We start from the raw sequence: 27,803 nt of genomic DNA, 5'->3' as shown, positions 1-27,803 counted from the left end.
AAAAAAAAAAAAATGCTTTAATAACTATTTTGAGAATTGTATTATTAAATGATGATGAAAACAAAGGCATACTTGTATTACACGTTTGACCAAGGTAATTTTATGTATCAAGATAAATTTTCAACAAATGTACTTGAAAATATTCTGCAGAAATTATCAGAAAATATACTCAAGAATACAGCTCTGAAAATCTGGGAAACTAATTCTGCTGATAAATTGGAATTTCTGAACTTAACTTCAAGAATAGTTGTGGCACAAACTGTTTAGTCTGTACCACAGAGTTCTGATAAATGTTGATGGAAATGATCGTCCTCTTTATTTCAAGTTAATCAGAGAGCAACACAATTCACTTAGTCAGCACTGAGAGCTGACATGCCAATGATGGAATATAGTGCTGTATGCAAATACTCATCTATTACTCAATCATAGTTTGTAGAAGGTGACAGTAAAGATCGATGTGCATCCAGTGTACACCTTTTTAGTTTAATAGCAGGCTTGGTTCTGAAGGACAGCTCCTGCTATTTATTTAAGTTCAATCTGGATATTTCTTCTCTCTCTCTCTCCTAATTCTTTTTATTCTTCTCCACTTCCACCAATAAGGAAACTCATCAACAGGATACAAAATACCCAGCAGAATATCTGTGATAATTATTTTTGACTAAAAAAGCTATACATCCTTTCTTCATAGTACCTTTAGAAATGTAAGGAAAAATTGGATGCATTTAATAATTACTGATCTCCTGCTAGATACTCGGCACATTGGTAGCTTTTCATTTCCATTTAATTATTTTGCAAATATTATGAAGTTAGAGAGGAGGTTGCAAGTCTGTGTTTAGGAAACAGATACCCAAGTACGATCTTTTCTAAGCCACGCATTTGCTCTGTGACGCTCAGGAAGGAATGTAAGATGCTCTGTGTCCCAGATTTTTCATCTGTTACAAATAGGTATATAATACCTGGATCTTCATGTTGTTTGAAAGTTTAATGAGAAAAGTTTCTGAAATGATTAGCATAACTTAAGAAATAGAAAGAGTACACTACATAGTAACTATTACTATTACTGTTCACATTCTACAGTTAAGGAGACTGAAAGCTAGATGTTAGGCAACTTAAAGTGACAACGCAAATAATTTAGACTGGAATTCAAGCTAGTGTGTGTTTTCAAAGTCTATACCTTTTCTCTCCAGTATACTCTTGATCATTTCATTGGAAGACTATGATAAAGGAAAACCAGTACATTTTTAGGTAAAGCTAAAATTATATACAACTCGCAGGAAAAAAAAAAAAAAAAGTCTATATTTCTTATTTCTCCTACTTTTTTCCTAGAATGTCTGAGCATTTTATACACTACTTGTTGTAAATAAAGTACAATGCAATGCTTTAAATGGAGTAGCGAATTGCCATAGGTATACTTTATCCCCAAGGGCTTCCATCGTTAAACATCCTTTTGGAGAGATTTATATATCTATATTGCATATTTGCTCCCAGCTAAAAATTGGCCTACAAGTTTTCAAGTCAATTATTATTTGATTTTTCTTTCTAACATTTTTCTTTCAATGAAAACATTTTTTAGAGTTAATATGTAGGAAATTCTATAGCATAGTCTTTCTGGCACATTTTAATTACTAACTCCTTCAGGTACTGCTGGTTTTGCAGGATATTTTTCTGGAATTTATTCCTTTTAGTGATGCCTTCAAGGCTACATTACCATAAAATAATAATGTACCTGTATGATCATTTACTTGGAACCCTACCTTTCTAACAGTGAGATTTTGTTTCCTCTTTTATTATTTATATTGTGCTTCCCTTGGGCTTATTATTTATACTATAGCATGAGAAACAGGCATTAAATGATAAGTCGGTAGAAAAACAGTCCATAATGTAAGTGAGCTTGCTTGACAATAGTTAACATGGAAAAATCCTGGGAATATTTTCTCCATGGAAATCAGCAAACACTACAGATCAAGGCTTTTCTTTACCAGGTGGTAAAACATTTACTCACACATCAACTTTATACATAAATAAAATTCTTGCTTGCCTTTGGTAACAAGGGAAAGGAGTGAGCAATTTCTTTAATGATTCTTTGGCAGTGATAACTATCCACTCTTTCTATAGAATTGGGTCCAGATCCATCCCTGTTTCTCAACTTTTCCACTTTCTTTGTAGACTATCGGGTGAGAATGAGCACTAATAAACTGAAAGCAAACCAACATTAATTACTGTTTAAGAATGTTATAGTAATTAACCTAGCCACAACGCAAATTTTTTTCAAAAGAATGCAAACAATAACACCATTGGAAAGAATTCAAAAATTCCTGTGGCCAAGAAGATGAATAAATAATTTGGGGAGTGTGGGATTTCGGTATTCTTTATTATCTTCTGCATAGGTTTACAAGTTATATTAAATTCCTCCCACTTAACTGGAACATGTTAAAGTAATTATATAAATTTTGCTGAGTTAATAAAATTTAATATTTGAGATAAATGTGTTGGCTTATATATTCAAATGATTGTTTGAATGTATTTTGAAATGTCAAGTGTGAAATTAAAATTTTTGAGTAGCACAATAAATCTGCAAAGTGGATATATGTATATTTATATCCTTTAAACATTTATTTTTAACTTTGAATAAAAGGACAGTGATATTGTTTGGCTATGTCCCCACTCAGCTGTCATCTTGAAATTTAGTTCCCTTAATTCCCACGTGTCATGTGGGGGACCCGGTGAAAGGTAATTGAATCATGGGGATGGTTACTCCTGTGCTTCTCTTCTCGCAATAGTGACTGAGTTCACATGAGAACTGAAGGTTTTATAAGGGGCTTTTCCCTCTTTGCTCAGCACTTCTCCTTCCTGCCATCATGTGAAGGATGTGTTTGCTTCCACTTACACCAAGATTGTAAGTTTCTTGAGGCCTCCCTAATCCTGTGGAACTGCAAGAAAATTGAACCTGTTTCCTCTATAAATTACCCAGTGTCTGGCAGTTCTTTATATTAATAGCAGTGTGGGAATGGACTAATACAGGTGGCAAAATATAACTTGGGAAAGCAAACACATAATATTAAGTTTAACTATAAATGTTGTATATTGTGAATAACATAACTGATACAATTTATCACTCTTTCTCAAAAAAGACTAGATACGGCTAGGCTAGGCACGGTGCCTCACACCTGTAATCCCAGCACTTTGGGAGGCCAATGTGAGTGGATCACGAGGTCAGCAGATTAAGACCAGCCTGGCAAACATGGTGAAATCCTGTCTCTACTAAAAAAACAAAAATTAGCTGTGCCTGATAGTGCATGCCTGTAATCCCAGCTACTCGGGAGGCTGTGGCAGGAGAATGGTTTGAACCAGGGAGTCAGAGGTTGCAGTGTGCCGAGATCGTGCCATTGTACTCCAGCCTGGCAACAGAGCTGGAGTGAAAAAAAAAAAAAAAAAAAGAAAAGAAACAAAACAAAACAAAACAAACAGATACAACTTTCCAAAACTTCGGACAAATACATTTTTTCTCATTAGCTCACAATGGATGAAGATGTAACCATGCATTTTTTGTACCTAAACAACATATAGTTTCATTCATTTAATAAATATTTATCAAGAACATGCCATGTGTTAGAGGTTATACTAGGCTCTAGAGTTACAGGCATAAAAAACACCAACTCCCTATCTGTAAGCATTTATGTTCTACTGAACACCTATTTCAATTCTACCACTTTATAAGTTATGAATATTAAGTCTTAGAGAGTAAAGAGTGAGCCTCCCATCTCTACCATGCTTTGAGACTGTTTAAATTTCCCTTCAGTTATTTTTCTTTAAAAAATGTAATACTCAATAATTTTCACCTTGCTTGATTGTCATATTTCAAAGATGTTAATCATCTTTGAGATTCTAATTTAATTTTCTAAACTTTGTCAGAAGCTTAGAGCTAGTGATTATAATCACAAAGTCTGAGAATAATAGTTATTCGTGTTAACTATTTTTTATATTCTTTAGACTTTGTCAATGACACAAATTTGGTATCACTTTCCACAAGAACCTTCATTAGAAACCAGGCAAAACAACAACAACAACAACAAAAATTAAAAAAAAAAACTGACTAAACAAATAAAAACAAAACACAAACAAAAACTTTCATGCCTGTTCATATTAAATATAATTCCTTAATATCTAGAAAAGTATAAAATATTTTTGCTGCATGCAACACCCAGATAATGCAGCTATGGTTTCTAAATGAACATCCCCCAATATAGCCGACTATCAGAATTCCCTGCATCTCTAGAACCACCTGAACTCTAATGAATCAGAGTATCTGTTAACCAGAAAACAGTATTTTTTTTGAAATATCAGCCAGTGGAGGAACCACTAATCTGGAATTTAACTGTTGATTCACAGATTAAAAAGGATGAAATCACCCATAGACTTTCCAAATTCAAAATTAATTATTCCCATCATTTCCTATTTCTCAACCAAGCTATTAAAATCAAATGTGGGCAGTTTGCTTTGAAGATTTCATTATCTGTGTGTTAATTCTGATTTTCATAATCTACTATGAATAATACTAAATGTTTAAAACTGCCTTTATTTTTTTTTTTTTTGGTCTTCTTAATTTAAATATCTGCTCCTTAATGTGTTCTTTCTAGGCAAGAAACGGAGTTATTGGAAAAAATCAAAATAGATGCTAAGACTTTGCTCTTCTGGGAAAATTTAAGAAAAAAAATTTCTAGTTTTAGGTTTTGGTCAGTTAATAACAAGAACTGAAGGAATAATTCACTTTGGATAAAATGTAAAATGTTGATTTTTAGATTTCAGTTACATTATTTGTTTATATTGTCTATTTTATTGTATCTGAGTAGAGATATAGTTTGAGAATGTATACTGTCATTCCATTTTTCATATGCATTGCAGTGGATATTTCAAATTGGTGATCATTGATACAAACATTAGTACTTACATGTGATTTTTTCAATTTCATTTGAAAGTATGACTTATATATCTGTATCCTTTCTTTGATTGCTGCTGCTCATTTCTTTAAGAAATCATAACTATAATACTTAGTTGTCCTTCAGGTCTCTATTTCTTTTCTTATACTAAATTCCCTGGTTCCTTTCTCATCATGAGCTATTTTGGACTAAAATTCTACATTATGCTATGGAAGACTGTATCCAATATTTAGTTAGGAAGTTGCTGTATGTTTTTAAGTACATATTAATATAATTTGTTATAGATAAAATGCTTCTCATAGTAAATGGACTAAATGATTGTTATTTTAAAAACTATAGTCATGTTACTAAAATATATTTAGTAGCAGAATCTGAGAGGAGTATTTAAAACCAAGGCAAACATACTTTCCCAAAGGTTTTACTTTTTATGCTTGAAAAATAAAATGATATATGGGCTACCATTTGTTTTTGAGCAAGCTATTACAGAGGCCATATTGCTTGAGGCTGCCCATCAAGGAAACTACAAGCTTAGTTTTCAGTTTTAGATTTAATTGTTGTCCATTCTCATCCATGAACAGCCCAGCAAGCATGGATGGTCATTAGTCATATTTCATAAGCAAAAAAGTGATGAAAATCCAGAAATTGGTGAGTCTTGTTTTGCCACTTACGATTCACTAGGATTGCTCTTAATCTGTCCTAATAAATGATACCCTATAACAGACATTAGTTTAGATTTCACAGATTGATACGGCACTGGGCAGGGTGACATTGGATATTAGGGAGATCTTGGGCTTTAAATCAACAATGACACAATCATCTTACTGTATGTTTACCACAAAATAGCTTAAGAATTTTGTGTGTTAGATTTATGTCTCATTACTTGAAGTGCATATCACTAAAAAACACACAAACAAAAATAACTAAGCTAAACCTTGAGGCCTGAAGTTCTGATAAATACTGAAATCCATGTGAAGATTTCCAAATGCAGTATGTCATACACTGTCAGTTTTTGCTTGTTTTCCTAATGTTTATTTCTCTTTTTAAAGTACAGAATTACATCTATGTGCATTAATCATAAGTCTCTTAGTAAATGGTTTCAATGGTATGGCAGCTACCCTGTACTGGATGAAAGCATATATTTAGTTTGATCTCTATATGTACATTATACTGACTTTAAGTATGGTTAATGAAATAGGGACTTTCATGTATAAGTACTTCATGTTGTTATTTTCAAACTGTATCGACACAAATGAACAGAGATAGTCAATTTATTTGTCAGTGTTTCAAATGTATTAGGTGGTTTTAAGAAGCTATAGGTGAAGAAACTAAGTTATGGATATATTAAGCAACTTATTTAAAGTAGCACAGGGGTGAGGGACAGAGTTGGGATAAGAAGTCGAAAAGCATATTCTTTCCTGTGTTGCAAAATATCATATTTAATACATGCTCTGCACTATCTCAAACTTATATATAGATAATCAATTAATTATTCATATCTTTCTACACTTGTCTTATTTTTAAATTATTATTATATATATATTTTAGAGACAGAATTTTGTTCTTGTCGTCCAGGCTGGAGTGTAATGGCATGATCTCTGCTCACTGCAACTTCTCCTCCCGGGTTCAAGTGATTTTCCTGCCTCAGTCTCCCAAGTAGCTGGGATTACAAGTGCCCACCACCACGTCTAGCTAATTTTTTTTATTTTTGGTAGAGACGGGGTTTCACTATGTTGGACAGACTGGTCTTGAACTCCTGACCTCAAGCGATCCATCTTCATCAGCCTCCTAAAGTTCTGGGATTACAGGCGTGAGCCACCATGCCTGGCCGACTTTTTTTTTTTAATGTAGCTGTCTCCTGAATAAAGCATAATGTATGAAAGTATACATTTCAAAAACTAAGCTAATAGAATATGTAATTTGACATATGAACCTTGAACAGATGTTCTGTTTGTACTTACATCTGATATGAAGATTTTGTATGCATTGGATTTTCTTTTTAATTTAAGATACAGTGTTTTATAAACGTGACCTTTAGTTCTAATTTTTAAAAATCAATGTTTTGATGTTAAATGACTAACACTGAAAACCCTTAAGGAAAAAAAATACCTTTTGAAGTAACCTTCAAACAGTTGGTTTGATGAGGGGTTCTTTCTGAATGAGCAATTACTCAATTACAAAGATTTCGGCCACATTTTTATATGTGACTTTTGATGGTTCAGATTTATGGTAATTATGTATAGTAAAAACAAACCATTCTTTATTAGAAACAGTCAAAGAAAATTGGGCTTCTTTCAATAATATGAAAAGCAGCACGAAATTAGAAGGATGTTGCAAAGATTCATGTGTTCTAATAAGTATTTTTGCTATTGTTCTTCATATAAATGAGCAACAATTGCTCACATCAAATAAACTACAGCAAAGATAACTTGCCATAACCACTTCCAAACGAATATTTAAAAAGAAACTTCCTGAAAACAGCTGGCAGCTGAGTCACACACAAAATCAGGTACACATTAAAGTGTCAGCCAGAGAGCTGGAAACAGACTCTTCATTGAAATGATGTCCTAAACACTTGAATAAGAAGAGTGCAAAGGCTTCAAAGAGTTTGAGAGCAGATGTAAAACACCATGGAGCTTTAGAGATCACGCTTGGGTATGCGTACGTCTGTCGGCATGTAAACTGTGTGTATGTTTCTGATAAATGTTAGATGATTAGTAGAATTACTGAGTAAGCAGATGACAGGATATAGATTGCTTGACACAATCATGCTTGGGTATGTGTATGTATGTCTGCATGTAAACTGATGTGTATGTTTCTGAAGAATATTGGATGATTAGAATTACTGAGTAAGTAGATGACAGGATATAGATTGCTTGACACAAAGATTATATTTAGCACTTGCCGTTTTGAGCCAAAGACAACATAGCTGAAAAGTTATCTGAAAGATTTTCTCGCTGTTTTTCACATTCTGCTTCTTGTTGACTTTGGGCAAGTTATCAAAGCATAGCACAAATTGTTGCATGATTCGGTTTTCAACTGGAACTGTTAACTAAAGGTACTTCGAACTTTATTTCCCTTGGTAAGCCATCCAGAAATACCAACTTTAGCATACTGTCTATTCTGAATGAAAGCCAGAACCTGATATATATTTTTAAATATTTTAGGAAATTCTAACACCAGTGTTCTTATGTAAGTTTTTTTTTCTTTCCATTATATTTAGATCACACATGAAGACAGATATCTACATCACCTTAGTTCAATGCACTTCTGCAATAATTAAGAATTGAACTGTACTAGGCTGGGCTCAGTGGCTCACGCCTGTAATCCCAGCACTTTGGGAGGCCGAGGAGGGTGGATCACGAGATCAGGAGATCGAGACCATCCTGGCCAACACTGTGAAACCGCGGCTCTACTGAAAATACAAAAATTAGTTGGATATGGTGGCATATGCTTGTAATCCTAGCTATTCGGGAGGCTGAGGCAGGAGAATCACTTGAACCGAGGAGTCAGTGTTACAGTGAGCCAAGATCATGCCACTGCACTCCAGCCTAGCAACAGAGAAAGACTCCATCTCAAAAAAAAAAAAAAAAAAATTGAACTGCACCAAAACATTATTTATGAATAACACAAACCAAAATAACCTAACACGACTAGCAAAATCATCACCATGGATAAGTGAATATAATTTACTTTATATTACTTCTATATTATTTGAGCAAATCTCCGCTATAAGAATGAAGTACAAATCAAAACCACAATGAGATACCATCTCACGCCAGTTAGAATGGCAATGACTAAAAAGTCAGGAAACAACAGATGCTGGAGAGGATGTGGAGAAATAGGAACGCTTTTACCCTGTTGGAGGGAGTGTAAATTAGTTCAACCATTGTGGAAGACAGTGTGGTAATTCCTCAAGGATCTAGAACTAGAAATACCATTTGACCCAGCTATCCCATCACTGAGTATATACCCATAGTATTATAAACCATGCTACTATTAAGACATATACACACGTATGCTTATTGCGGCACTATTCACAATAGCAACCAACCCATATGGCCATCAATGATAGATTGGATTAAGAAAATGTGGCACATATACACCATGGAATACTAGGCAGCTGTAAAAAAGGCTGAGTTCACGTTCTTAGAATAGACATGGATGCAGCTGGAAACCATCATTTTAAGCAAACTATCACAAGAACAGAAAACCAAACACCACATGTTCTCAATCATAGCTGGGAGTTGAACAATGAGAACACATGGACATAGGGTGGGGAATATCACATACTGGGGCCTGTCAGGAGGTAGGGGGCTGAGGGAGTGATAGCATTAGGAGAAATACCTAATGTAAAAGATGAGTTGATGGATGCAGCAAACCAACATGGCACATGTATACCTATGCAACAAACCTGCACGTTGTTCACATGTACCCTAGAACTTAAAGTATAATAAAAATATTTTAAAAAGATATGAGTGCTTTTCTAAAAAGTAGGTTAAAAACTCATATTAAATTAAAATACTATAGCTGAAAATAGACCTATAATATGGTAGAAAAGAAAATGTTTAATATTTTACACCCCAATAATATAGTACAAATCTAGCTAATACACAGGGAAAGGTTAGCACAGGTAAATTAAAAAGTATTAAACAAGAGCAAATACCTCTCCATGCTTTCAGAAATTATTTATTTTGAATCTGGTAATGTATTAATTCATTCTCACACTTCTATAAAGATACTACTTGAGAATGGGTAATTTATAAACAAAAAAGGTTTAATTGACTCACAGTTCTGCATGGCTTGAGAGGCCTTAGGAAACTTCCAATCATGGTGGAATGCAAAGGGGAAGCAAGGCACATCTTACATGGCATCAGGGGGGAAATAAAGAGAAGGGGAAAGCACCAGACACTTATCAAACAAACAGATCTCGTGAGAACTCACTCACTAACGACATGGGGGAGTACCGCCTCCATGATCCAATTACCTGCACCAGGCCCCTGCCTGGACATGTGGGGATTACAATTAAGATTCCAATTTCAGATGAAATGTGCGTGAGGAACAGTCAAACCACATCAAGTAAGTACCAATTATTACTGTTCATATGCTGGGAAATAAAATTAAATTAACTATTACAAAATGATACTCTGTGTCAAGAGCCAAGGTGAGCTGGAGAGAGTTGAGCTGCCAAGCGTTAGAGTAGCTTATTAAAGCACCAAGCCAGCACGGAAGGGACAGTGAAGCCTTTAATCACTGCCGTACTATAAGCAAGAGTCTACACAGAAAAAGATCCTCCATCACCATTCCATTTCTCTACATGGACTGGAGGTGAGGATCAGAAGGATCTGCACAGACCTAGAGAATGTCTCACTAATAAAGGAGCCCAGAAAAACATCCTCCTTCTGCCATTTGACAGGCCTTGAGGGGGTAGAGGAAGGGGAGGTGAGCTACAAGAGAAACATACTGAGATTGAGTGGAGAAAAATGTCCCCACCTCCCACTCCTCCTGTAAGGGGACCTCAGGGAAGGAACCTGAGCAAGACCTTGGTCTAAGCCTTCTGTAAAGAAGCCTCTGAATGGAGGCAGCTGGAGAGGCAGCTGGACTAGGAAGACAGATATACATAAAAGTATGGCATAGGAGTACAGTAGTGCCTGTGTCCTTGACTACAACTTTCTTAAGAGACTACACTACATGGCTGTGTACCAAGTCTGGTAGGCAGGTAGCAGCTTTCCCCAGGGAAGGCCTACCAGGTAAAGCTTTTGCAACTGCCTATAGAGGGGCTTGAAAACACATGCACACACACATACACACATGCACACACACATACACACATGCACACACGCATACACACACACACAGTTTTTGGTCTGGAGCTAGACTACTTCCTATCCACAAACAACTAAATAATAATTTTTAAAAGAAAAAATTAATTATTTATACATATTGCACTTAACTTTTAAACAATATTTGATAAATAATACTGTATCAAAATAAATTGGCACAGATAAATATATGGTTGAAATGAAATTAAAGCAAAATAAATGTAGGCTTCTATAACCTATAAATATTTGGTAAATATAATTTCAGCTTAATAGAATGAATGGACAAAATTACATACGAATATCAATGTAATGATGAAGTCAAAACACTGACTGCCTTTTAAAATTATTCAACCAAAAAAAAAAAAATCTCTCTGAATGAAGTTTCAGAGTCACAAATAAAATAGCGTGGAAATATACACTAAATTCTACTTGACATTCAATAGTTTCAGATCAGTGCTACTTGATTTGTTTAATAAAAAAAATAAGAGTGCCTGCTGCTTTGATGATTAAGAGATCATCATAAAAAACTAGTATGGCTCAATTGGTAAGATGTTGGGAAATAGCATGTGATACTTGTAGAAAAATGAAGAGATCATAATGTACAGTAGAAAAATTTACATTTGGGGATTGCATTGGTTTTAAGGGGAAGGGCATTAAATGACAGAATGAAAAATCTGAATTTTATCTAAAAGACAAGTAGACCTGATTTTTGTTTAAAGAAATAAAGTAATAAAGTGTATATGTGTATATATATAAATAAGATTCAATATATAATGTATATATATATTACTTAATAACATATTTTTCAATATGTTATTGAAATAAAATTCACATACCATAAAATTCACTTTTAAAATGTACAATTTTGTGATTTTGAATGTAATCAGAGTTATGTGACTATCACAACTGCCTAATTTCAGAAAATCGTTATCACTGTGAAAGAGATATTTTAGAAAAGTTAATCTGGTAGAAGAATACCTGAGTGGAAGAAATTATAGCAGGTGTATTAAAAATAATAGAAATGCAATTGAATGGCCCTTGACATAATTGCTCATAAACTGCAAGGAAAGGTTGCACATTCATTGAAAGGGCAGGAATATACTTAGTTTCAGCAACAACTGGTCTTTATGACTCATACTGTACCAAGACTTTCAGTTCCACACCTACTTCTCTGTTTGCTTAGCCAAGTCCCTCCCTTCTCACTGCTTTTCTGTGTCTTCCTTCATTTATCAAGAATAGGGCAGTCCAATAGAAAGAGAGACCTGTCATTTTCTTTACTCAGTGGGAAGATGCAGTTTGGGTGACGTCCTAATGATGAATGAACCTGTCCACTATAGGCGAGTGTAGAGGATGGATAGAGAGGAGTATGAAAGTGGTAGAATTCACAAAACTCACAGACTGTAGTGAGAAAAGGCACACTCTCTGAAGGATGTTGCTAATTAAAGAAAGGTGCATGTTTCTGGGGGTGGGAGGGTGAGGAAGAGCTTTGACATAAAACAATACGTAGACAATAGCTCAAATGAATTAATAAACCATATTCATGTCATGAAATCATGACATTGTAAAATGTGTATGCAAATACACAAAATATTAATACAAGGTTTATTATTAACTGCTACAAGTTTTTGTTTGATTGGTAGTTTTTGTATTTTCATATGAAGAAAACTGGTTGGCAAGTGAATTTCTAGAGTATTAAAAAAAGATTTGGCCACTGAGTTTGATACTTTGACTAATTCCTAGGATTTTGGAGCACATGAAGTCACAAAGTTCACAAAGAATGGTACTGAGTTAGGACCAAGCGAGCACTAAATTTAATAATAGTACAGAAAACAGAAACAAAATTACAATCATAAAGTTGCATGCTAATAAGTATATTCCATTCAGCAGTGTTACGTAGTTGTACCAAATAATATCAAAATGAACAATTAAAATAATGAGTTGTTGAACTGGGGCACTTGGTTAGATATCTAGAAATGATTATGATCAATTAGTAACGTATTAATTTGTTAATTATCTAAAAGGTAAGAAACTGATATTATCCCATTGGTACTTTGGAAAAAATAATATCTTGGTATGTTCAACTCAATTTTTAAAACCTAGCTTTACTTTTAATAGATAAAATGTGATCATGGCAAAATTTTATATTTGTTTTGAAAAAATCTAGGTCATTTTATAATCTAAGAAAGCTGCAGGGAGAATGAGATTTGTGGCAATTTGCACGCAAAAGTGGACTGCCAAGTATGCTTAACATTAATTGTAACTGCTACCTAATTTTGTAACAGAAACAAGAAAATGAGAAGACCTACTTTAGTAGTTAATTTTGTGAACATTATGATTTGCACAAAGTAGAAACTCAGAAAATATTTATAAATGGAGATTAATACAATAAATTGATGTGAAACTACATATCACTGTCACTACACTGATGGAGTCAAAAACTGTGACTGCCTTTTCAAAATACAATAATATATCTTCTCTCTGAATGAAATTACTTAGCCAGGAATAATATGTGACAATTAACATACACTAAATTCCAGTTAGTGTTCAATAGTTTCATATCATTGCTGTTTGATTAATTTAACAAATAAAAATGAAAATAGAAATAGGTTCTGCTTTGATCATTCTCTGCATAATATTTAACTTATTTTCTTGAGTCCTCTACTTTGAGCATTAAAAAACAATTTGGGTGTTCCCTTGCTTTGGAAAATATGCTATTACAATTTAGTCTTGTTAAATATGTGTTTACAAGTGTTGCTATTCATGTCAAATGTACTTGTTTCCTTAGCACTTCCCCATTTAAGTGAAAAACAAACAGCTTCTTTTATCCATTTATTTAAATTTTTATCTATGTATTGCCAAAACATGAAAACTTAACACTTTTGAATTGATGCAGGCTGCTTCTAAGTGAAAAATATGCACATAAAGGGCAATGCAATTTATTCTTACTTTAGAGAGTCTGAGTGGAGGAGAGGTAGAATATACTGCTGTTTTGCTCAGATCTGAATAAGCAATCTGACCATATAACAGCAAGCATCTATCACTGTTATACACAGTGATCTGGGAGAGCTCTTGTTTAGGATGTACACTTTAGTCATCTTTAAAATAGGCATTTCTTGTTAAAGAGGTGTTAAAAATGTTTCCATTTAAAAATCTATCCTTACTTTAGGGAGAATCATGGATTGGGAAAAACACAAATTTCAGAATATTTCTGGGAAAGGCTTAATTTGTTAGTTCTTCACTGGTTTATAATTGCTATATGTGAGGATAATTAGAGAATAAAAGCTGACTCCATGCTAACAAAAAATCTATTCTTACTTTAGGAACACATCAGAATTATGCACATTGGACTTTTTCCTATTGCTGATTTGATTTCAAGCTAAAGCACTGCTAAAAGGAGTGGGACAGATACACCAGGAAGCAAACTTCTTGTCCAACAACATTAGGAGATATATATATATATCTCCTAATATATATATATTTATAACATGTAAAAAATAAATATATTTTTTACATGTTAGGGGGCTTGACCTGTAAGTTTCTGTGAGGTGAAGAATTTGGGATATGGAGTAGAAAAATATCTTCCCTAATAGGTAAAATATGGTATAAAGCATACTTAAATTATGCATATAAAATGATATTATTGTATCTAATGTAAAACAAAAAGATAATTAAATGTCATGAGTTAGGAATGGGGATAACAGTCATGATAACATAATTTAATTAGACTAGATCATCTCTAGGTTTTTACTGACTTATTTTTAAAATTTGTTACCTCTTTGATGTGATTGTTTTCAACCATTACTAAGCAATTCTATAGTCAATACAGGATTATTCAGTTACTGTATATATACTCTTAAAGTTAATTTAGAGTTAATAATAAACCAAAATTATATGCTTTATGTGCACTAAAATCTCTCCAGAATTGCCAACTTAACAAATACTTGAATCAGCTTAGTTGGCTTCAATGTTTTTTTAAAAGGCAAAAGGCCAAGAGGGTTTTATGAAACTATTATGGATCCATCTACGAATATTTCAGAAGTGCACTGCTCTTACATAAAAAAAAAAAAAAGTCATTTTGATTGCACTTTGGAATCCAGGTGTTAAAATGTACAGCTTGTATGACTTCAGTTTAATGGGCTGTCAACTGTCCAGGCGACTGCAGTACAAAGCTAGGCATGTCTTTAATCTTCAAAGAAAAAAAAGTAAAGAGAATAAATTCAGCTATTAGCTTGAAGGTAAAAATAAATGAAAGGATAACGTGAAAGCAAGCAGTATTAGAGTTCATAGATTTCTTATTGGAAATTTGAAATTATATTATCAGTGTATGGTAATTATATACATATACATATGCATATATATACACACACACATACACGTGCACTCACATACAAGTACATTTGTGGGTAACTTAATGACAGAGATAAGTTCTGAGGAATGAATCCTTGGGTGACGTCCTTGCTTGTATGAATATCATGGAGTGTACTTACACAAACCTGGATGATACAGTGTACCACGCAACTAGGCTATGTGGTATGGCCTGTTGCTCCCACCTACAAACCTGGATGGCATGGTATTTGTGAATGTAAACATATCTAAGCATAGAAGTAGTACAGTAAAAATACAATATAAAAAAGATAAAAAATGGTACTTGTGTATAGTACACTTATCATGGATGGGAATTGTAGTATTAGAAGTTGTCTGGGTGAGTGAGTGAGTGAGTGGTGAGTGCATGTGAAGACCTATGACATTACTTTACACTACTGCAGAATGTATAAACACTGTCCAGAGGCTACACTAAATTTATTCAAAAAACATTTTCTTTGTTTAATAATAAACCTAGCCTCTGTAACTTCTTTATAAAGTATTTTTTTTCTTTTGCCTTTTTTACAGCGACGCTTAGCTTAAAACACAAATATATTGTAGAGCTATACAAAATTTTTTTCTGTATTTTCTTATTTTATAAACATTTTTCTATTGATTTTTTTTTTTTTACTTCTTAAACTTTCCTGTTAAAAATTAACACACACACATATTAGTCTAGGCCCACATAGGGCCAGGGTTATCAATGTCACTGTCTTCCCTCTCGTCATTTTGTCTCAGTGGAAGTTCTTCAGGGGCAACGACACACGTGGATCTCTCATTTTTTTATGATAACAATGCCATCTTTTGAAAGACCTCCGGAAAAATTTATCTGAAGCTATTTTATAGTTAATTTTTTTTTAATTAAATAGGAGTACACTCTAAAGTAACAATAAAAATCATAGTATAGTAAGTCCATAAGCCAGTAATATAGTCATTTATTTTCATTATCAAGTGTTATGTACTGTGCTTTATTGTATGTGTTATACTTCTACATGACTGGCAGGGCAGTAGGTTTGTTCACACCAGCATCATCACAAGCACATGAGTTTCTGCGACAGCAGTATGACAATTACATTGTCACTAGGCAAGAGGAATTTTTCAGCTCCATTTTAATCTTATAGGACCACTGTCACATATGTATTCAATCACTGACCAAAACATCATATGGACAGCATGAGACTCACCATTTTCCAATGATAAATTACATAATAAATTATTAGCAACAGAACTAATTGTATAGTTCTGAACATCTAATTAAAATATTTGTTTTGAGAACATCTGGATTAGTCCAGGTTTGATTGTTTTATTTGTACCTGTGAAAATATTTGTTTTACTTGTATAACTGGAATGGCTTTTGCATAGTTTTGATATAGCCATAACATTAATAATTATGCCAAACTTATGTCCTTGCAATATTCATAATGTCTCATTTTTTAGAATCATTTGGTCTTTACAATAAAGACAATCTTACTTTTTAAAAATTTATTTATGTTTCTCTAATTTATTCTTTAGATTCTAAATGCATGTTTGGGATTACCTTAGTAGTTTATCCATTAAAAAAATGATTCTTTTGGTGGGTATATGTGTGAAGACAAGCTTGTTTTTTACTAAATATTTCCTCTTTTAATCTTTTTAATATACTTCATCGCCATACCTAATATTTTTGTATTTTTATTACAAACTACAAATATGCATTGCTTGTATTTTAATTTATAATTTAAATTTATTAAACAAATGTATATACATAAATTTTAGTCCAATAATTTGACATGGCTACTCCATTCACCATGCAAATTTGTATGTCCAGACAATTTCTTCCAACATATTTAAATAATATATTTAATAACTTTTTGAATTCACTGCAGAGTTTGACAGATAGAAAATCAACTATTTGGGGGCTAAGGTAAAATTTAGTTATCTTTTTTTTTTTTTTTTTTTTTTTTTTTTTTGAGGCGGAGTCTCGCTCTGTCGCCCAGGCTGGAGTGCAGTGGCGCGATCTCGGCTCACTGCAAGCTCCGCCTCCCGGGTTCCCGCCATTCTCCTGCCTCAGCCTCCTGAGTAGCTGGGACTACAGGCGCCGCCACCACGCCCGGCTAATTTTTTTGTATTTTTAGTGGAGACGGGGTTTCATTGTGTTAGCCAGGATGGTCTCGATCTCCTGACCTCGTGATCCTCCCGTCTCGGCCTCCCAAAGTGCTGGGATTACAGGCTTGAGCCACCGCGCCCGGCCAAATTTAGTTATCTTACTCTTGTACCCAATAGACTCACATACACACACAGGCATACACACACATGCGCACACGTGCACACACACACACATAATATTTTTTCCTATTCATCTAATATAGAGGTAATTTTTTAAATCTTAATCTCCATGGTTATATAGGTGCTTAGATTTTTAAAACTTTTATTGTACTCTATTCTTTAAAAATGTACAATATGCTACAGGTTTGTTATACTTCAATAACAGGGAAATGAATTAATTAAATTAATTGAGTGAATAAATTAAATGACTTACTTTTAGTGAATCTATTTCTTTTCTTCGCAATTGACTGCAAAAGTCCAGTCGTTTAATCACAATTGCTACCCACACCCTCAACCCATCACAGCCTGAGAATCATGGGACACACTTTGTGGGAGGGAGCCGTGGAAAGCCAAGATGAATGGGTACAGCATGTGAGGGCCTGGTCAGGCCCCTGCACCTCGTGTCCCTGGCTTCTAGGAGCACAGAATCAGACTGGGCACAGAGGCCTCTTTTCTGCCCACGAACCAGCAGGGGAGCTCCATCCAAAGGAAGTCAGGTCTCCCCACCAGGCTAGTCAGCGAGCATGAGGGGTCAGGACTGGCTGGAGGAAGGAAGAAGTGAAGAGAAGCGACTCTGATCTGTCACCACATTTAGGTGCTCTGACCTGCCTCTGCCACATTCAGCTGCTGGGGAGTTGGCCTCGGCCCTCTGAGGGGCCACTGGCACTCAAACCAGCCTTGACTTCTCTGCTTTCTTCTCACATCTCACTGCCTCATCATGGGCTTTCTGCTACTCTGGTAGCTTTTTGGCCTCTTGGCTTTTCTGCCTTTTGTCAAACATGATCTTCTGGTACAGGTACTTCTCCGGCTTCTTCATCATAACAATCAGGAGCTTGGCCTCGATCTCCTCCTCCTGGGTCAGCAGCTGCTCCAAACTACCCTCCTCTTCATTTACTCCCCCTTCATCATCATCACCTTGGTTGTCTTCCTCCTCCTCCTCCTCTTCTGACTCATTCAAGTTTCCTGGGTCCTCTCCCAGCTGCAGAGCCAGAAGCTTCAGCTTCTCAGGTGGGATGTAATCTCCTTCCTCCTCAGTCACAAAGGGTGAAGGGTGTGGGGGTAGCTGCATTGCAGGAAAGTACTCTGCTCCAGGGAAGTGCAGTCTAGCATTCATGGAGTCAAACACCTACTGGGGCTCCACATAGTGCCTGCTAATAACTGACGTCTGCTGCCCAGGCCAGTCGACAATCTGGTGGGTGCTGCATACTTGAGACTGATGCACAAAGGCTTTTGCCAGGATATGTCTTCCCAAAAACTCCTGATGACGAAGGCTAGGGCTTCAGGGGACACCTGTCAGTTAAGTAAAAACTTTAAGCCCTCAGAAAGCTTCTTGTGGTGCTCCTGCACCTCCAGCTCCTTCCTAAGGTTCTCCTTCTGCACCGCCAACTCCGCATCGGTGGGAAACTCATCCACTTCGGCCTCTTCCTCTGTGGCAAGCACCGCAGCGTGGGCCAGGTTCACACTGAGGGCCTCCAGTTTCTCCACTGGCCTCTCCGAGTCCAGCGCGTAGGTACCATCACTGGCCTTCGCCTCTGCTTGGGCCTGACCCTCAGCTTGAGGGAATAGTGAACGTTGAGTGACTGATAGAGGCTGAAGTTCATCGATGAAGCCCAGTAGGGTGGTGTAGAACTAGGTGAAGGTGGCCGTGACTCTGGAGTCCATGTCTGTCTGGTGGTGGTGGGAGAAAGTATAGGGGGTGATCCATATAATGGGCTGCAGCAGCACCTCAGCCTGGTAGTAAATGCCTTTGATGGGCACGAAGACCTTGCTTAGGGCACAGGGAGCGATCACGTAATGCATGAACTCCACTGCCAGCCCGCAGCACAGCTGAATGGTCTCTACATGGGACTTCAGTCCAGGGGAAATTGGAAAAGAGGAAGCACATGGAGAAGGCAGCGCCACCCAGGTCCCCCCAGGCGTCAATGAATGTGGGGTACCATTCCTTGATGATATGGTCATGTTTGTGGTCAACCTTATTGTCCTTTACATGTTCCTCGGTGTTCTGCTCGCTCTTCCCATAGGCCTTCCAGGGCTTCCAGACAGATTCCTTGTATTCCCGGACCTTGTTGAAGATGAATTTTTGGAGGAGAAACCTGATGTCTTCCATAAGGTAACAAGTTTGGGCCGCAGTAGCACCTCTATTAACCTTCTTCTTGTGTTTGGGTTCATGAGGATAAATGCCCATCAAGATGCACCGTCGCCTCGAGTCAGCCATGTTCAGTGGGAGCTTCTTTCCTGGCTTTGCTTCCCATGATGTGGTTGGCGGGTGAGCCTCCTTACTGCTGCTGCTGCTCAAGGCCTACTGTAGCTCCAGGTTAAACATCCCATGAGTGCCGCAGACTGACAGTGCCACTTCCTCCCGGAGTCTGTATTTGTCCTCTCGTAAAAATCTTTTACTCTCTAAACATAAACCAAACTTTATATTAATTAATTTCATAACATTTAGTCTTCAGTTTTAGCACTTAATTATATATTTCAACTTCGGGGATAAAAATGTATTACAAAAAAAGTTTACATTGCCTTTTAATGACCTATAGCCTACTTTATTATGGTTCAAGTAACTATTTCTTTATTGAAAAAAAATTATTTAATGGTCTTGTGTCCGGTATTGGTGGGTTCTTGGTCTCACTGACTTCAAGAATGAAGCCATGGAAACTCATGGTGAGTGTTATAGTTTTTAAAGATGGTGTGTCCGGGGTTTGTTCCTTCTGATATTCAGATGTGTTCGGAGTTTCCTCCTTCTGGTGGGTTCGTGGTCTCGCTGACTTCAGGAGTGAAGCTGCAGACCTTCATGGTGAATGTCACAGCTTTTAAGGAGGCACATCTGGAGTTGTTTGTTCCTCCCATCTGGAGTTATTCATTCCTCCTGGTGGGTTCGTGGTCTGGAGTTACTCATTCCTCCCTGGTGGGTTCGTGGTCTTGCTGCAGACCTTCCCGGTGAGTGTTACACCTCATAAAAGCAGTACAGACCCAGACTGAGCAGCAGAAAGATTTATTGCAAAGAGCAAAAGAACAAAGCTTCCACAGCATGCAAGTGGACCCAAGCAAGTTGTGGCTGCGGGCTCCGGCAGCCTGCTTTTATTCCCTTATCCGGCCCCACCCACATCCTGCTGATTGGTCCATTTTACAGAGTGCCAATTAGTCCATTTTACACAGAGCTGATTGGTCCGTTTTATAGAGAGCTGTTTGGTACCTTCTGACAGGGTGCTGATTGGTGCGTTTACAATCCCTGAGCTAGACATAGAGTGGTGATTGGTGCATTTACAATCCTTTAGCTAGACACATAAGTTCTCCAAGTCCCCACTAGATTAGCTAGACACAGAGCACTGATTGGTGCATTTACAAACCTTGAGCTAGACACAGGGTGCTGATTGGTGCATTTACAATCCTTGAGCTAGACACAAAGTGCTGATTGGTACATTTACAATCCTCCAGATAGACATAGAAGTTCTCCAAGTCCCCACCAGCTTAGCTAGATACAGAGTGCTGATTGGTGCATCCACAAACCCTGAGCAAGACACGGAGTGCTGATTGGTGCATATACAATCCTCCAGCTAGACATAAAATTTCTACAAGTCCCTACCCTATTCAGGAGCCCAGCTGGCTTCACCTAATGGATGCCGTGCCCGTCCTGGCCTGGCCATGGTTGTAGCTGCCTGTCAGTCCCATTAGTTGCCCTGGCACTCCTCAGCCCTTGGGCGGTGGATAGCACCAGGTGCTGGGGATCAGGGGATGGTGCCCGTCGGGGAGGCTCGGGCAGCATGGGAACACACCACTGGGGGTTCAGGCATGGTGGGCTGCAGGTCCCAAGCCCTGCACCTCAGGGAGGCAGCTCAGGCCTGGTGAGAATTCAAGCATGGCATGGGTGGACTGGCAGTGCTGTGGGACCCAGCGTGCCCTCCACAGTTGCTGGCCCAGGTGCTAAGCCTCTCACTGCCCAGGGCCAATGCTGCCCGCCGGCTGCTCCTAGTGTGAGGCCCGCCGAGCCAGCACCCACCCAGAACTCACGCTGGCCCGTGAGCTCTGCACACTGCCCTGGATCCCCCCACCGCCAGCCTCTCCCTCCACACTTCCCTATAAGCAGAGGGAGCCCGCTGCCAACTCGGCCAGCCCAGAGAGGGGCTCCCACAGTGCAGAGGCGGGCTGAAGGGCTCAAGTCGGCCAGAGTGGATGCCAAGGCCGAGAAGGTGCTGAGAGCCAGGGCTGCTAGCATGTTGTCACCTCTCAGTCTCATTCTTATGTTCAAACAACGTAGTATTCAATGTCATGGTGTTTCTGAAACTGCAAGTAGTTTTTGTTTTTGTTTTCTATCCCACTGGGCACATAAAGAGATAACTAGACAGCCATAGGACAGTACAGAACAAATGTGGGCAAAAGTCAAATCTACAAATGATAAACTCGTCCCTTTATATCTAACCCAATAGGTGAGCACCTTTAACTTATTTTTAGAACAATTATTTAACAAATACAAAACCAAAAACAATGCATGTACTGAAACACAAATAAGAACATAATATATAGCATGCAATAATTACAAAGTTTCCTTTAGATTATCTCATTTGCCATGTAAATCTTCTCCTCAGAGTTAACCATTGTTAGCATTTTGGTACATGTAATGTTTACCTTTTAGACCATTTAAATTGCATTCACACGATTTCTGCACACATATGCTCATATATTTTATTTTGCAACTTTCTCTTTTATGTTGAGCAAAATGCCATTGATATATTTCCAGGTCAGTACTACCCATCTATCTTGCTGTGTATAATGGTTCCAGAGTATTTCTTACTAAGACCAGAGCATACTTTACTGAATCATTTCTCTACTTATAAATATTTATAGTTTACCAAACGTTCAGGATTTTTTATACAGTATTAACTAGAAAATTTCTATGGTCAATTTCTTTTCTTTTTTTTTTTTTCTTTTATTTATTTATTTATTTATTTATTATTATTATTATTATTATTATTATACTTTAAGTTCTAGGGTACATGTGCATAACATGCAGGTTTGTTACATATGTATACTTGTGCCATGTTGCTGTGTTGCACCCATCAACTCGTCAGCACCCATCAACTCGTCATTTACATCAGGTATAACTCCCAATGCAGTCCCTCACACCTCCCCCCTCCCCCCTCCCCCCTCCCTCCTCCCTATGATAGGCCCTGGTGTGTGATGTTCCCCTTCCCGAGTCCAAGTGATCTCATTGTTCAGTTCCCACCTATGAGTGAGAACATGCGGTGTTTGGTTTTCTGTTCTTGCGATAGTTTGCTAAGAATGATGGTTTCCAGCTGCATCCATGTCCCTACAAAGGACACAAACTCATCCTTTTTTATGGCTGCGTAGTATTCCATGGTGTAGATGTGCCACATTTTCTTAATCCAGTCTGTCACTGATGGACATTTGGGTTGATTCCAAGTCTTCGCTATTGTGAATAGTGTCGCAATAAACATACGTGTGCATGTGTCTTTATAGCAGCATAATTTATAATCCTTTGGGTATATACCCAGTAATGGGATGGCTGGGTCATATGGTACATCTAGTTCTAGATCCTTGAGGAATCGCCATACTGTTTTCCATAATGGTTGAACTAGTTTACAATCCCACCAACAGTGTAAAAGTGTTCCTATTTCTCCACATCCTCTCCAGCACCTGTTGTTTCCTGACTTTTTAATGATCGCCATTCTAACTGGTGTGAGATGGTATCTCATTGTGGTTTTGATTTGCATTTCTCTGATGGCCAGTGATGATGAGCATTTTTTCATGTGTCTGTTGGCTGTATGAATGTCTTCTTTTGAGAAATGTCTGTTCATATCCTTTGCCCACTTTTTGATGGGGTTGTTTGTTTTTTTCTTGTAAATTTGTTTGAGTTCTTTGTAGGTTCTGGATATTAGCCATTTGTCAGATGAGTAGATTGCAAAAATTTTCTCCCATTCTGTAGGTTACCTGTTCACTCTGATGGTAGTTTCTTTTGCTGTGCAGAAGCTCTTTAGTTTAATGAGATCCCATTTGTCAATTTTGGCTTTTGCTGCCGTTGCTTTTGGTATTTTAGACATGAAGTCTTTGCCCATGCCTATGACCTGAATGGTACTACCTAGGTTTTCCTCTAGGGTTTTTATGGTATTAGGTCTAACATTTAAGTCTCTAATCCATCTTGAATTAATTTTCATATAAGGAGTAAGGAAAGGATCCAGTTTCAGCTTTCTACTTATGGCTAGCCAATTTTCCCAGCACCATTTATTAAATAGGGAATCCTTTCCCCATTTCTTGTTTCTCTCAGGTTTGTCAAAGATCAGATGGCTGTAGATGTGTGGTATTATTTCTGAGGACTCTGTTCTGTTCCATTGGTCTATATCTCTGTTTTGGTACCAGTACCATGCTGTTTTGGTTACTGTAGCCTTGTAGTATAGTTTGAAGTCAGGTAGTGTGATGCCTCCAGCTTTGTTCTTTTGACTTAGGATTGTCTTGGAGATGCGGGGTCTTTTTTGGTTCCATATGAACTTTAAAGCTGGTTTTTCCAATTCTGTGAAGAAACTCATTGGTAGCTTAATGGGGATGGCATTGAATCTATAAATTACCTTGGGCAGTATGGCCATTTTCACGATATTGATTCTTCCTATCCATGAGCATGGTATGTTCTTCCGTTTGTTTGTGTCCTCTTTTATTTCACTGAGCAGTGGTTTGTAGTTCTCCTTGAAGAGGTCCTTTACATCCCTTGTCAGTTGGATTCCTAGGTATTTTATTCTCTTTGAAGCAATTGTGAATGGAAGTTCATTCCTGATTTGGCTGTCTGTTTCTCTGTTACTGGTGTATACGAATCCCATTGTCTCAGCCCAAAATCTCCTTAAGCTGATAAGCAACTTCAGCAAAGTCTCAGGATACAAAATTAATGTGCAAAAGGTCAAATTCTTAAACATTTATAAAATCCTATGTAGGATTACCTTATTCTCATTTATGCTTTCGATGTCTCTTCTGAATTTCTCCATTAAAACATCTCTCACTTCAATTCAATGATGTATTTATAAGTTATGTGCTACACTAGTGAATGAGTTCTTTTTTGGCAACTGAGTTTCTGAAACACTATTTACTCTCAGGAAATGTATTTTGAGTTCAAGGGTAAATGAATAAATGAATTTCTCATCACCAAGTTACTTTTGTTCAGTTGTCATTCATTTCCTCTTAGTTAAGGCTATCAAAATTAACCATTGCTATCTTATTTTTGCTTTTTCCTTTATGCATAGCCTGGTAATTTTCCCCTCTGTGTTTTTGTAATTCATTTATTAATTCAGAACCAATTGGGCTAGAGGCTGGAAAAAGCAGGCTAGGGTCAGAACTGCAAGCTCTCTGTCCTCATAATCTTAAGTGAAAGAGATGAGAGGCAAGCACATAGGTATGTATGTGTACATGTCCATATATTTTATTAAGAAAAACTGTAGCATTATAGTAACCTATAAGGAGGAGACATAATTTGTCAGTTACCATATTGTGCAAAATCTTGTATGTAACAATTTGGGGGGTTATGCTAATAACAGTGAGATCAGCTTAACGTTTTATACACCGAGGGGACATGTTCGGGTTGTCATTTTGAAAATATTGCTCCAGCTATAATATATGAAAGAAGGTGAAAAGGGTAAAAATAAATGTAGGAATGTAGGAGGATGTTGGATCAATACAGAAAAAAAAAAAATGGATGATAGTTTGGATACAAGTAGTAAGAATGGAGATGGAGAGAAGTTCTTAAATACATTGACGATATTGGCAGGACTTGATATGAGACTAAATATGGGGCTATCAAGGAAAGATAATTTGGCAAGGATTGGCTGCACCTTTTTAGATTTTGGCTTTAATATCTGGACAGATGAGAGAACAAAGATTGGTTTGATTGAAAAGATAATGAGCCCAGATATGTAGTTGGATTTCGGGTTCCTTTAAGGAATCCAAGTTGTAGATGCTTAATAAGTAGCTGTATACATTGATCTCAAATTCAGTAGGTTTTCATATGCATGAGAGGGGTTTGAAAACTCTAGCTTCAAGAAATAGCAAAAATTGAAATATACAACAATAATTTACGGAGAATTAGAAGTATGAACAAAATTTTTCATAGAATTGTGAAACTATGGTTCCTTCTAAAACTTCCCGTAGATAAGTAATTATCTAAAAGTCTATATAAAAACAATTAGAGACTGCTAAAATACTATTTTAGCATGTTTGAATTTTTGACAAAGAAAATTAAAATATAAAATTTTTTTGTTTATTTTTATTTGCTGTGTTTTAAAAATAACCTTTAGCCCACCTTATGGAGTTCCTTCTTTGATATTTTGCATTTCATAAATATGACTTTATGACAACAAAAATAACCTTCAATTCATGGTACATTGGTGAAAAAGAAGAAAGGTGAGAGGATAATATGACATAGCTTGATTTAGAAATGCATGGATGATTTCATTTTTATTTTAACTTTTATTTGAAAACGGAACCCAGATAAGGCCATATTTACTCTACTCCATATAGAGTAGTTCAAAGATAGGATTTCTCAAAGCAGAGCTTTGATGCTTACTCTGAATCAGTGGAAAGACATGTTATTCAAAAGTCGAAAGTGTGCTTTCACTTCTGTTATTTATGACTGCTGTCTCACAGTGTTGTCACCCTGCATGAAGCATTATATCCCTCTGATTTGTTGCAGTAGGTAATAATGCAAAAATATATGTCATAAAAACTGCCACATAGTTCCCCAAAAAGTACAAATAAATGATACTACCTTTTTACGTTATATAATTTTCCACACATACAGTTTCCATTCAAATTGCTGGTCAAGTTTCAATAATTTGTTCAAATTTAAGCTTAGTGCTCCCTGGGACGTCTACTAATCTTTAATAAAAGAAGAAAGTAATTAGTTCATTTACTGTTTTTATTCCAATAATGCATTGTTCCTTTTATTTTATTGTCCATTATCCTTAACATATTCAGCATTAGAATTTCAGTTACGAATCTCCAGTGTGTATTTCAAAAATTCAAATAACTGATACTTTGATTTATTCAAGTATATTTAGATTTATTCAAGTATATTTTTGTAAGAATTGTATTTTATTTGAAGGAAAAGTATTGTTCTTCTTAATAGGTGATTTCACTTTAAATTTCAAATAGGAAATACAATTAACCCTTCTTCAAAGGAATGGGATTTGTATTTAAAAATCTGAGTCTTCTTTTGAGAAGAAAGCATTATGTTTTTTCCTAAAGTGTTAAGCACACACACACACACACACACACACACACACTTTATATATTTTTATATGCACACATATGTTTTATATATTTATGTATACACACATTTTATATATTTATGTATATACACACATTTATTTCATATATTTATATATGATTTTTTTACATTTATATATCTTTACATGTGTGTGTGCATATGTGTGTTTGTATTATATGGGGTTAGAGAGAGAACAGACTTCAGCTAACATCCTTAATGCTCTGATATACAAGTTGAAAATTTGATCAAAGTATCAGTTATTTGAATTTTTGAAATACACACTGGAGATTCGTAACTGAAATTCTAATGCTGAATATGTTAAGGATAATGGACAATAAAATAAAAGGAACAATGCATTATTGGAATTAAAAAAAGGATAAAGAATCAATCATTTTTTGTTTTAAGCCTCTCTGGTTGTCTAAAATTGACACAGAGAGTTCACTCTTCTTGAAGAGGACTGTGAATGTGAATGACTAGCATTACACGAAAACCTAAAAGCAAGAACAGGCCTTGACCACAGCATTACTGTTTGTTTGCTTTCTACCTAAAACAGCTCTGATAGCTGTTCAGACTCCTGTCCTGTGCTGCAAAGTTTCCCCAAGAATTTGTCCTGCTCCTCTTAATGCCTGTAAAATACATCTCAATAGATATTTTAAACTGACCTCTGTTATGTTTATGACAAAATATACAGAACAGCAAATAATTGGAAACACTCAAGGAGAAAAGAACCCCTAACACTTCAGCAGTACAGAAAATAACCAGAATCCTGGTGTGCTGACGAGTTGATGGCTGCAGCACACCAACATGGCACAAGTATACATATGTAACAAACCTGCACATTATGCACATGTACCCTAGAACTCAAAGTGTAATAATAATAATAATAATAAATAACCAGAATCTATCTCATCATATATTCATCCAGTCACTAATTTAACACCTGTTACATGTCAGACTATATCCTAGATGCTTGGGATACATTGGTGAGCTAAACAAAAGTTTGTACATATGTGGAACTTAAATTCCAGCATGGCATAGAAAATATTTCATGTTCTGATATTTTCTGGTTGTACTAAAATATATAGGCAATAGCAAATATTATAATAACCACCATAGTGACCA

General features: G+C 36.3%; 1 pseudogene; it reads right to left on the bottom strand.

Moving 5' to 3' along the window:
• Positions 1-18,089: 18,089 nt before the first annotated feature.
• Positions 18,090-27,803, bottom strand: part of LOC102140794 (pescadillo homolog pseudogene) — a 75,817-nt pseudogene continuing 66,103 nt past the window's right edge.

This window comes from Macaca fascicularis, chromosome 5 (genome assembly GCF_037993035.2).
Source record: "Macaca fascicularis isolate 582-1 chromosome 5, T2T-MFA8v1.1".
NCBI lineage: Eukaryota > Metazoa > Chordata > Mammalia > Primates > Cercopithecidae > Macaca > Macaca fascicularis.
This window is presented reverse-complemented; position numbering and strand designations above follow the sequence as displayed.